Source organism: Rhamphochromis sp. 'chilingali' (assembly GCF_963969265.1).
Source record: "Rhamphochromis sp. 'chilingali' genome assembly, chromosome: 13".
Classification (NCBI taxonomy): Eukaryota; Metazoa; Chordata; class Actinopteri; order Cichliformes; family Cichlidae; genus Rhamphochromis; species Rhamphochromis sp. 'chilingali'.
In genome coordinates this window covers 16,182,670-16,196,071 of record NC_137940.1, presented here as the reverse complement: position 1 = coordinate 16,196,071, position 13,402 = coordinate 16,182,670, and the positions used below count along the sequence as shown (strand labels likewise).

At 43.8% G+C, this 13,402-nt stretch overlaps 1 long non-coding RNA gene across 1 annotated transcript; it reads left to right on the top strand.

Annotated features, from left to right (window-relative positions):
• The first annotated feature begins 618 nt into the window (after positions 1-618).
• Positions 619-2,505, top strand: LOC308409059. Its single transcript, XR_013973916.1, has 5 exons — positions 619-722; positions 1,053-1,218; positions 1,459-1,567; positions 1,673-1,792; positions 1,934-2,505. It is a non-coding gene; the product is annotated as an uncharacterized lncRNA (long non-coding RNA).
• The last annotated feature ends 10,897 nt before the right edge of the window (positions 2,506-13,402 follow it).

Here is a 13,402-nt window from a genome sequence, read left to right as displayed (position 1 = left end):
AAGGGCTTACTTTGTTGCACCCCTGTTTTGTCTGCTCCTAACTTCTCCTTACCATTCAAACTGGAAATAGATGCCAGCGCAGTTGGGGCGGGAGCGGTGCTTCTCCAGGAGGATACCCAGGGCATTGACCATCCTGTAAGTTACTTCTCTCGGAAGTTTGACAAACACCAGCTCAGGTATTCTACCATTGAAAAGGAGACCCTTGCTTTGTTGTGGGCCTTGCAACATTTTGAAGTCCATACAGAGTCAGGTCAGAGGTCAGTCCAAGTATTCACAGATCACAACCCTTTAGTTTTCCTCTCCAAGATGTATAATCACAACCAGCGGCTTATGCGTTGGTCACTGATTATTCAGAATTATACCCTCAATATCCATCACAAAAAAGGTTCAGAAAACATTGTAGCAGACGCACTCTCCCGTGCTGTTTAAAGAGGTCACCAAACCCTGAGTTTGGTTTTTGAAGGGTGGGGGTGTTACGTGCCAAGGGGTGTGGCTTTGCTTTTGTGCTCTGTTTTGTGTTCTGTTTATCTTTCAGGCGTCAGGTCTCCTCTGATTGGCCAGTTCGAAGTTGATTGGCAGGTGTCTATTGGCTGGTCTGGGCTCACACTCCAAGGAACACTACAAATGAGCCGCTCCCTGGCCAGCTGGGGCTGCTGGCTTCTGCTTTGACAAACATTTGCGAACAGGCTTCTTTATGTTGTGTGTGGTGGGAGGCTGGACAGGTAAGCCGGGGTACCCTATACATTGGTTGTAGAATTTACTCTGTTAGTCACACTAGGTTATGCGGTTGTTGCCACCCTTGTATGTTTTCACTGACTTTTATCGAGTAGCTAGGTAGGCCTTTTGTTTTGCACTTTTCTTTCCGTTAGGCTAGGCCCCGGAAGCTACCGACCTCTTTTTGTTTTATTACTTTCTTTGATTTGGATCAACCGCCCAGTCCTCCTCCCCCCCCACCTCTTCTCTGTTGTTAAGATTGACTGTCCAACCATTAAATTCTGCCTGATACCTAACTGCTCTGTGGTCTTCCTCCTTCATTGATTGTGGTTGTCCAGTGTTGCTGTCCCCTGCCTGCCTTTGCCCCCGCCGTGGTGGGGGGACGTAACAGTGGTGTTTCCTCAGAAGAACCAGCAGAGTCACAAAGGACACCAGTCCATCTCACCACCTTGACTTGCTGACTGATGTTCGTCTGCACTGCACATAGGAAATCAACTGACTGAGGTTTGTCCAGTGACGTGTTATGAAATGTATATTTGTTTTATGCTTACAGATGTTTTTCTTGACAGGGGCTCTGCAGAGGTTAGACAAAGCAGAGAAAACATGTGCTTTACATTTTACTGGGATATTTGTTGCCTGATGTTCAGCAGGAATGGAGAAATAGAATCAAAGGGAGATCTTTTTCCTGTTTTTGTAATGATGTAAGTAAATCTTCAATATCATTTATTTGCTTGGTTATATTAGGAGTGTTTCTGAGTGAGGGAGAGAGGAGTCATCATCCAGGTAAAGTGACGTAGATCAGTGGACACACTTGTCTCCCCTTTAAAGGAGACAATCCAAGTCATCCTTAAATGTTAGTGCTTTCAAATACACAAACATTTTTAAAGGACAAAAATGAACATCCAACTTTGACTGTAATACAAAATAAATCTTTGCATGTGTGTTTTCAAACTCTCAGATGGGCAGCATATCAGTCTTGGACTGTCTAACCTGCCGGAGCAGCACTGAATGACCACCACACATGAGCATGTTCCTGCAACATTCAGCAGCTTTGTTCATCTGTGTGCTTCTGCTTTTGGTAAGTAGAGTTACCCAACTCCAGTAACTCTAAACACATCCATCCATTTCTAATGGCCTGGTTACTTCCTGTCAGTTACTTTAGAAACCATGTGGTCACCTGACCTAACACTGTTTCTTCTTCTTCCCCTTAATGCTCAAGTGTCAAATGTCAAACAGCTGGAGAGGAAACTACACCAGTGTACTGGGATGTTTAACCAACACGTGCCAGATGCTGTTCCTTCATGGTGACATCACCAGAGACAGCCCCACCCACCTCAGGACCTCGCCATTGATCATGATCATGATAACAGCGAGCGGAACTAAGACTGTAAAAATCCATGACCAGAATGTTTAGATGCTTTCTAATTATTAATGAATACTGAGTTTTTGTCTCTTTTTTTTTTTTTTTTTTTTTTCCTCATTTGTTACTAACAAAGTTCACCAAACTCACACAGTTTACATTCTGTATGTTTCCATCTTTACCAGCCACACTATAACTGCATTTAAGAAAATTATCCTTAGAAATCGTTTTTCTCTTTTGTAATTGTGATAATTCAGTGAATATACTGTGCTGCTTCCTTTTATTGCGTCACACATTGCTTTATGTTTTTCAGTGTCCAGTTATTTTTTACTGCTGTTTGAATTCTCTGTATGTTTGACCCTGTAGACTGTTTGATGGACTGCTTGTCTTCCTGTTTGTAACTGCCGCCTGTTTTTTAATAAAGATTTGGATTTCTGACTTCAACACAGCCTCTGCGTGTCCTCCCTTTGTGTCCTCTTCCTCTGTGAATGTGTTGCATGTGTCACAGATTCATTTTATTAACAGCTTTCCCACAGTGAGTTGCATCAGCATTCATTCACAGCACATTGCAGAAGGATTCAGATTAATACAGTGATCTTACAGTCAGAATTATCCTGACAGAGTGCCACTGTAAATGATCTTTCATCAGATAAATTTCAAAGTTCAGTATTTCAAAGCAGGAGTTATGAAGAATTATATTGGAATCAGGACTGTAACAATATGTACTTACAAAGTCAAAGTTTTTTTAATTATGCTAGAATATTGGAAGACAATCAACTTTTAGTGTTTTCCGCATATTAATTATTCTGAAATAGAGACGGTGACCCTAACTGTACAGAAGCACTAAACAACTGACGATCTAACAGACATCATTGGCCTGAGCCGTCATGCACAGTGAGTCTGATCCTTTGCTGTGAGAGTCTGACAAGCATGTTTCTGGTCAGTTTGGAAGAAATAATATCACAATGTTGACCTTTTTTTTTTTTAAATATTCCTTCTCTTTTACAACATAAACTGTGATCAAAGCTACTTATGTTCACAGCATGTAATAATAGTGACAGTCCAGGGCATTGTGGTCTGTTGAGCTAGGGTTAGGGTTAGCAATTTAGACATATGTAATCAATATTACTCTTGCTGGATATAACAAACACCTAGGAATTTGTATTATAATTTCATTTTCATGAAATATTCATATTCAGTATTGGTCCTTTTATATTATAACCACGTATCCACCCAGGCTCATGGTGGGGCAGGGCTCTGTCCTGGGATGCTTGAGTAAAAGGTAATGTACACCCTGACCAGGTATCCAGTCTGTCAGAATTGTTTTCAATATTTGGTTCAAAAACATGAGTGAAAACAAAAATCCAACTAGGGTTCTTGCATATGATGAATGAAGTCGGTCTTTGACTGTATTGTCCAGCTGATCCATCAAACCCCCAGCAGGTAAACCTTATTCATGACATAACACCGGAACAATGTAAAAAATTAAACAGCAACAGTCTAAATATAAAGTGCATTCTAAACTCCTCTTCAATAAATCATATGCAAAGAGTCTTTCGGGACTGTAAAACGTGAACTACAGAACCCAGAGTCTTCATCATTAAATCTCTGGTTGCTTCATTTTTCTATCCTATATCAGATACTTTAAAGGTTAGGTTAGGTAAACTTGCATTCTCATGGTGAGGCAAAGTGCTTTATGTGTGTGTGTGCGTGCCATGAACGGCTATAAAAGGCCTATAATTAAAGAACAAAGCGGGGTTTGAGTTCGAGTTGCGGCAGACTGTCACTACTTGTAAATGGAACGCAGCCTTCCTACGGCGGACAGCTAATAACAGGAATCGGACGCGGTCCACCCAAGTCCACCACCATAGCAACCATAGCAACCTTAAAAACATATTCTGTCTTCATAACTATCAAACACGTGAAATGATTTGCAAAGTGTGAAAGTGTTACAGTTGCAGAGAGCTATGGCGGTATCTTTGGAAGCTGTTTACATAGCTAATAATATATGATGTAACTATGGAGACAGTCAGTCACGTGAGCTAGCGGTGCATGTTTACTACAGTGAATAAGGTGATTGCGTCCACACACTGCAGAGGGTAAAGACATTACTTCAATATTGTTTTATATTGATATATATTTGCCTTCTGTTGACCATCACCTCAGGTTCACCATTACAGTTTCAGCATACAGATGCACACCGTCTAAATATGAACACATTCAAAAACTCATGTCTCAGAAATAAGCACAGCTGTTCATGGTAAATGGACTAGTTCTTATATAGCGCTTTTCCACTCTTCTGAGCACTCAAAGCGCTTTACACAACTTGTGCATTCACCCATTCACACCCATTCGCACAAGCACAACTGACATTCACACACATTCATACTCCGATGAATGCATCGGAGAGCAATTTCGGGTTAGTATCTTGCCCAAGGATATTTGGCATGCAGACTAGGGGAAGCCGGGAATCGAACCACCAACCTTCCGATCAGTAGATGACCTGCTCTACCACCTGAGCTACAGCCACCCAATATGTTGTCATTAGAGTTTTATTTGTAAGAAAATTATGAACTTTATATTGTGTATCAAATAAAAGAACATTTCACAACTCTGAGTCAACAGAAACAGGAAACAGAAATGTCTCTAATGTAGACATGTACAGTGTAGTGTAAGCATTAAAAGATCATAAAGGAAACACTAACATTTATGTGAAACTAATTGTAATAAAAAAATGAACAGGTGGTTTATAGTTGTAAAAGAAAGAATCTGAAAACAACACTTTTTTGGTCTAAATGATCAAAGTAGAAAACAGAACTGATGTTCAAAAACAAACCATAGCTGCACTAATATTACACATCTCCATTGTTGTGGTGAACAGACATGTTGCTTTTAAAACCACATGCAGTGTGTGACCGTGACTGTTCACTGAGACCATGAACGCCACTTTGCTGAAGCATTCTTCTTCTTCTTCTTCTTGCCATTAAATTGGAAGCAGAAGGAGCATGAGGTGCTTTGATCTACTGAAAGGAAAAAGCAGAACATCTGAGCTGAAACCAGTCAGCTGAAATCATTAAGACAGGAACAAATTCAATGCAGTGTCTCAGGTGGCTTAGCCTGTTACAACTGTTGATGCACTTTGAATCACCTTGTTGTTGAATTGTGCTATACAAATAAACTTGCCTTGCCTTGCCTACAAGCTAAATACAGTTAACACACAGTGTCAGGGAGCTCCAGTGTGGGAACTAGTGGCTTTAGGTTTGTAGTCATTTAACTTTCATCCATTCATTCAGGAGGAAGAAATGTCAGGTTGATGCAGGCTGGTTACATGCATTTGGTCCCATGCTGTCTTTAACTAAATGACTTGGTTCACTTTATGGCTGGGCTGTATGTGGGGTTATATCATGTTATTTGGGCAGGAGTACCTCTCCTCTGTTAGACTTAGAAAGTCTCTCCATAAGTAGAGTTTCTAACTCTTATAGCACATCTGTGGCTGACAGCTTTTTGGTGGCTCTTTTTACCCCACACTGGTTGTGAGTGTGTAAATACCAATAGTTCTTTTGGGTTGCAGTTAACTAGGCAGGAAAGGGTGGGTCTGCCATGACTAGATGTATAACAATTATCTGGGATACATAAATTTCATAATGCATGCATATATCTCTATAAACCTGGCCTGAGGGCTGCCATTTTTTACATTCAGTTATTTCTCTGTTGGAACTAAATAATGAATGTCTTACTGTTAAACTGACACTGATCAGTGTAAATGGCTCATTGGGACACAGAAACCTTTAAATTAAACCCTATCACCTGATGTCTGTGAAGGTTCTCAGTCATCCAGGTCATCGTAGTCAAAGGAGCTTGCAAAGAAAAGCGTCTGGACTTCTTTAAGTTGCTTGAAGACGTTTCACCTCTCATCCGAGAAGCTTCTTCAGTTCTAAGGTCAAATGGTGGAGAGTCCCAGATATAAACCTAGTGGGAGTGACCCCCCACAGAGGGACAAAAGGACCCCCTGATGATCCTCTAATCGCCTGAGCCAAGGTGGGAAACTGGGCGTGGGTCCCAATCAGCCAGAGTTTCGGGTGTGTTCATTGTGAAACCTGGCCCAACCTTATGCGAATTCCTGAGATCAGATGATAAGGTGGGGCCAGGTTTCACAAATCAGAGATGAGATTCTGAGGCCACCAAAGCGAAAGCCCTCCGCCACTTGGCTGCACCTAGAAATCCTGTCCATAAAAATTATGAACAGAACCGGAGACAAAGGGCAGCCCTGGCGGAGCCCATCACCCACCGGGAACGAGTCCGACTTATTGCCGGCAATGCGAACCAAGCTCTTGCAACGGTTGTATAGGGATCGAATGGCCCGTAGCAATGGGCCAGACACCCCATACTCCCGCAACACCTCCCACAGGACACCCCGAGGGACACGGTCGAATGCCTTCTCCAAGTCCACAAAACACATGTAGACTGGTTGGGCAAACTCCCATGCACCCTCAAGTATCCTGGAGAGGATAAAGAGCTGGTCCAGTGTTCCGCTACCAGGACGAAAACCGCATTGTTCCTCCTGTATCCGAGGTCCGACTAGCGCACGAACTCTCCTTTCCAGCACCCTGGCATAGACTTTCCCAGGGAGGCTGAGGAGTGTGATCCCCCTGTAGTTGGAACACACCCTCCGGTCCCCCTTCTTAAAGATGGGGACCACCACCCCGGTCTGCCAGTCCACAGGTACTGCCCCTGATCTCCATGCAACATTGCAGAGGCGTGTCAACCAGGACAGCCCTACAACGTCCAGAGCCTTCAGGAACTCGGGGCGGACCTCATCAACACCAGGGGCTCTGCCACCAAGGAGTTGTTTAACTGCCTCAGTGACCTCGCCCCCGGAAATTGGCGGGTCATTCCCCTCATCCCCAGACTCTGCTTCCTCCTCGGAAGACGTGTCAGTGGGATTAAGGAGGTCCTCGAGGTATTCCTTCCACCGCCTGACAATTTTCTCAGTCGACGTCAGCAGCGCTCCGCCAGCACTATACACAGTGCAGGTAGAGCACCGCTTTCCCCTCCTGAGACGCCTGACGGTTTGCCAGAATCTCCTCGAGGTAGTCCGAAAGTCTTTTTCCATGGCCTCTCCGAACTCCTCCCACACCCGAGTTTTTGCTTCAGCCACTGCCCGAGCCGCATTCCGCTTGGCCTGTCGATACCTGTCGGCTGCCTCCAGAGTCCCACAGGCTAACCAAGCCCGATAGGACTCCTTCTTCAGCCTGGTGGCTCCCTTCACCTCTGGTGTCCACCATTTGGTTCGGGGATTACCACCACGGCAGGCACCAACCACCTTGCGGCCGCAGCTCAATGCAGCAGCTTCGGCAATGGAGACGCTGAACATGGTCCATTCGGACTCAATGTCCCCAGTCTCCCTCGGAATGCTGTTGAAGCTCTGCCGGAGGTGTGCGTTGAAGATCTCGCGGACTGGGGCCTCTGCTAGACATTCCCAGCACACCCTCACTACGCGTTTAGGTGCACCAGGTCTGTCCAGCGTCCTCCCCCGCCACCTGATCCAACTCACCACCAGGTGGTGATCAGTTGACAGCTCAGCCCCTCTCTTTACCCGAGTGTCCAGAACATATGGTCGCAGGTCTGCTGATACGATTACAAAATCGATCATCGACCTACGGCCTAGAGCGTCCTGGTGCCACGTGCACTTATGGACACTCTTATGTTCGAACAGGGTGTTCGTTATGGCCAAACTGTGATTAGCACAGAAGTCCAATAACAAAGCACCGCTCGGGTTCAGATCAGGGAGGCCGTTCCTCCCAATCACGCCCCTCAAGGTCTCGCTGTCATTACCCACATGAGCATTGAAGTCTCCCAGCAGGACAACAGAGTCTCCAGGTGGAGCACCCTCCAGCAGTCAGGACCCATTCCCCGACCCTAAGGCGCAGGGAACAAACCCTCTCGTCCACCGGGAAAAACCCCAACGTACCGGCAGCAAGCCGAGGGGATATTAGAATACCCACCCCAGCCCGCCGCCTCACACCAGGGGCAACTCCAGACTGAGACAGACTCCAGCCCCTCTCCAGGGGACTGGTTCCAGAGCCCAAGCCATGTGTAGAACTGAGCCCGACTATATCTAGCCGGTACCTCTCAACCTCACGCACTAACTCAGGCTCCTTCCCCACCAGACAGGTGACATTCCATGTCCCTATTGCCAGTCTTGGCAGCCGGGGGTCAGTCCGCCAGGGCCTCCACCCCTGGCCGCCACCCGGCACACAATGCACCCGACCCCTATGGCGCCTCCTGCGGGTGGTGGGACTGCGGGAGGATGGGCCCATGTCTCCTCTTCGGGCTGTGCCTCTTTAGGCCCGGCCACCAGACGCTCGCCCTCGGGCACCCTCCCCGGGCCTGGCTCCAGGGCGGGGCCCCGGTAACCCTATCCCGGGCAGGGTAAACTGTTCCCTCGGTATCCTTTTCATAAGGGTCTTCTGAATCGCTCTTTGTCTGGTCCCTCACCCAGGGCCAATTTGCCATGAGAGACCCTACCAGGAGGACAAAGCCCCCAGACAACATAGCCCCTGGGATCCCTGGGACACACAAACCCCTCCACCACGATAAGGTAGCGATTCAAGGAGGATCGCTACCTTATCGTGGTAATAAGTAATAATTTTATAATTATTACTTATATTTTGATTAGATACCTTGAGTTTGTAAATGATGAGATTACATAATTGGAATACAATGTATCCAATTCAAGGTCGCGGGAGGATGAAGCCTATCCCAGCTGATACAGGACAAAGACAGGACAGGCTGCCAGTTTATTGCAGGGCTAACACAATATGTGTAACAGAATATCCACTTAAATGTTTGACATTTCTTATAATAATCATAATTATGACTATTATTTAAAGGTTTCTTTATAAATACATTTTGATTTTTTATAACCCCTAAAATATAAACCTGAGCTGTTTCAGATTCTGACCTCTGACCTCACTGCAGCTCCTTCTTGGAAGTATGTCTGCTTCTTGTCTACCCCCCTGTGTTGACCGCCTGCCCTTGATATCACGTACTGTACCTGAGGAACAAAAAAGGACAAACACTTGCCTTCATTTAAGAAGTACATTCATACTGAGGTAATCTATGGAAACACACTAGTTCACCCTTTGGGAGAAATCAGTTCCTGTGAGACATTTCTGTAAATGAACATCATGTGGAGAATGAACGAAATGAGTTCTTCAGGTGACTCAGCAGTCCCCCACTGACAAATGAAATCTAGTTAAACTATTAAGCATCTTTGCTCTTCTGAAATCTGTGTTAAACAACAACAAACATAAATTAGTAACAAAAATACAGCTGAGTAGAGGCTTTACAAACCACCAGCAGCCATAATGCTAAATTTTAATCTTCAAATGTTTCTGAGCCGTCTTCAACCTGCTTTTAACACATTAAAGTCCCATAGTCAATGCAGCCTGACTCAATCCTAGATGTACACACACACAGAGACACAGAGGTGCCGTTTAAAGTTTAGTGTTAACCTGAGTCACTGACCATTTGCAGTATTACAGAGTCTGGCAGTCTTTGCATGATGTCCACGTCACTGTACGTTTCTAGCTGACTCTCAGGTGTGACAGGTGTGCCAGCAGGAAAGAGTAATAATAACCTGCATCCTGAGGTTTGTCATGCAGGATTAAAGGAGCCAGGCTTTGTTCACACAGCTAGGATTGTATTTTACACTGACCCTGGGTCAGTATAAGTATCATACAGTTTAAACGAAGCACTGAAACTTGCACATATTTATTATAGATGCACTGAAGCTAATCGAGATATTTGCTGTCAATCTGTGGCTGCGATTAATCACTTTACTGGAAACTTTATTAACTAGTAACTTCATCAGTCATGACAGAAGCTAATATTTCTGTGCTAACATTGTTTAACCAGTAACAGCTTTCCTCCAATATAAGCTAACGTTTACACCGTAACTTTAAGCTAGCACCATAAAGACGGTAAAACACGTAATAATATCTACAAATGCATCTTAAAGCTGTTATATTAGCAGTCGGTGTATTACTAACATAACCACATTAACATTATTGACACTAGCTGACTTTTAATAGTCATTCTATAAATGCTGTCCGTTTAAACGGTCTTACCTGTACACACTGCATATCCACCGGATTCCAGCCAGAGTGGATTCTGGAGTCTTCCCACGCTCCTGTTAGTGATCCTCCATCTGGATGGATGAGAACAACCTTCTGAACAATCTAGCAGGAGATGGCCCATATCTATGGGACTGATTTGTGCTAATAACGCCCATTGTATGGACTGATAACAGCCAAAGCGGGTGAATAAAGTCACCCAGTCGCTAGCTGTGCCATTACCCAGTATCACCACTCCCTCCATAAATGCAATAAACGATACAAAAGTAATAGCCTATAATTAATTTCTCTGCTGTTTCTCAGGTGGTTGCTTACATTATATAATTTATTGTGTTATGTATACGTCACTACAATGTGATTTTGGAAATGTATAAATATACGGACAACAGGCTCTTCCGCGGCAATCTCTTGTCGTCAATAAGCAACGTTTAGGGACCTCTATAGTATTCAATGAGAGGACCCTGCACGTAAATACTCGACGCGAGGGGGGTACCCTTCGCGTCCATAAGTGAAGCAGAGGGAGCCTGACCATGCATCACACGTTTGACGAGTTGGGAGTGAGAACGTGTTGAATAATCAGGCCCCATCTTATCTTAATGACCTTGTAGTACCATATCACCCTAGCACTTCGCTCTGTAGAACTACTTGTTGTTCCTAGAGTATTTAACCCTGGAGAACCCATGGGGTCAAATTTGACCCCATGGTTTCCCTAGTAAACCAATGGGGTCGGATCTGACCCCATGGGTTCTCCAGGGTTAAAAGTAGAATGGGAGGGAGAGCCTTCAGTTTTCAGGCCCCTCTTCTGTGGAACCAGCTTCCAGTTTGGATTCGGGAGACAGACACTATCTCTACTTTTAAGATTAGGCTTAAAACTTTCCTTTTTGCTAAAGCATATAGTTAGGGCTGGACCAGGTGACCCTGAATCCTCCCTTAGTTGTGCTGCAATAAACGTAGGCTGCCGGGGATTCCCATGATGCATTGAGTTTTTCCTTTCCAGTCACCTTTCTCACTCACTATGTGTTAATAGACCTCTCTGCAGTGAATCACATCTGTTATTAACCTCTGTCTCTCTTCCACAGCATGTCTTTTATCTTGTCTTCCTTCTCTCACCCCAACCGGTTGCAGCAGATGGCCGCCCCTCCCTAAGCCTGGTTCCTTCCCACTGTCACTAAGCACTTAAGTGCTTGCTCATAGGGGGTCATATGATTATTGGGTTTTTCTCTGTATCTATGAAACGCCGTGAGGTGACTTTTGTTGTGATTTGGTGCTATATGAATTGAATTGAATTGAATAGAATTGAATTTTCTCCTTTCTGACTGCACAGAAAATGAGAGAGCGATGTACTGCAATTCTTTCTCTTTATACTTTAGTTATACACATTTCAAACTTATTTGCCTTATTAAAATCTTTTTTTATGGTTGGATTAGCAACCTAATTAAGATTTAAATCTCCATACATAAAATAATTTAATTAATCAGAATCCAAAATATTAAATTAGTGAATAAGTAATTATTTTTAGCTTTCACATTTCAGTACACTGGCTTTTGAAATATGCTTTTACACTATAATAACTTTGTTACTCTCCTCTGTTACTGCTGCTCAAAGAAAAACAGTGTTCGTCAAAAGCCATTCATTTTGGAAATTTTGTATCTGCAAGAAGAAAAGTACCTGCCTGTCCACTCTTCACCACTACACCACTCACTTTTCTGGAAGATTACTTGTCCTCAAAAACACGGTGGATGCCTGGCTTTGGTTTGTTAAAAAGATACAAAGCATTTATCTTATGCTGCCTTTAATATTGTCATGATCCTGGGTCCTTTTGACCCAGCGTTTTGTGTTTTCTCTTCGTGATTGTGGTTCTGTTCTTTCTCTGGTTAGTGTTTACTCTGTTCTGCCCGTGTGTTCCTGTATCTAGTCCGCGTTTCTTAGTTTGTGTCTTTTCTTGTGTAAGTTCCTGTTTTATTGTGAAGGTCTGTGTCTTATGTGAGTGTTTTCAGTTTGCCTCCCTAGTCTCGTCATGTTAATCACTCCCAGCTGTGTTCCCACCTGTATGTAATCTCCCTGTGTTCTCTGAGTGTATTTAAGTTGTGTCTTCTGTCATAGTAATTGCTGGTTCGTCTGTGTTGTTTCCACTCGGTCTCCCTGCGTCTCTCCGTATGTATTTCCCCGGACCTCCCTGCATCTTCGTTTCGGGTTTGTCTTATTAGTTTACCCAGTTTAGGTTTCTAGTTTCATGTTTTGCCACCCTTGCTGTTTGTATTGACCCACTATTCCTGCCCCCCCCCCCTCTTTCTTAAATAGATAACTATCATATCTGATATCATATCTCACAGTACAATAATATTGAATGGGTTGCATTGTTGTATTTTGTCATGTTTCTCAGGTCTTTGTCTGAATTTCTACGAACATTATTGCTAAGGATTGTCTTATTGCATTGGAGTCACACTGGGTTAAATATGTACACTTGGGTTTTAAGGGGTATTTATTATTTTCTTCTTTTTTTTGGGTTGTATGGAAGCCCCAAACGCAATTTCATTGTTCTTGACAATGACAATAAATAAATAAATACTAAATACTAAATACTAAACACTCACCTGCACCAGAACTGCCGCCCTTTTGGTCCTTACTACAAATCCACACGGCTTGCCCCGCAAACCGTGACAAATATTGTTCAGCATGACCTTTTTGGTGATGGTGGGATGCACAGACCTCTACAGACTAGGCAACATCACCCTGACTACCATTAGTAATTGGGATTCTTGAATACTTTGTCAGACCCTGAGCTGGTACAGTGGGTATTCGGTTCCCCCTGGTGCACAGTGATGCCCTGCTTCATGTGGCAAGGGTGTGCAAAGAGGTCATGGACGATGGAGGGATTGATACCACCCATGCTCACTTGACCTAAATCAATTTTGGGTCCTGCAATGAATCGGCCTTGTGTGTACGCTGATAATTTTCAATTACGTCAAACGACATGGCATCTTCATCACCCGTAACATATTACAGAGTCCATATTAGTATAAATATTCATTATTAGATTTTTTTCAAATGTTCCTTTAATTTCTTTGAGCAGTATATGTTATACTCTTTGAATGGATTGCGATTTAAAGAAAGGCCAGATGATTGAAAAACTGTAGAGTTAAGTTTCTGAGGCAAAGAGACAGTAAGTTAATCTCCTGCCAGATATGTT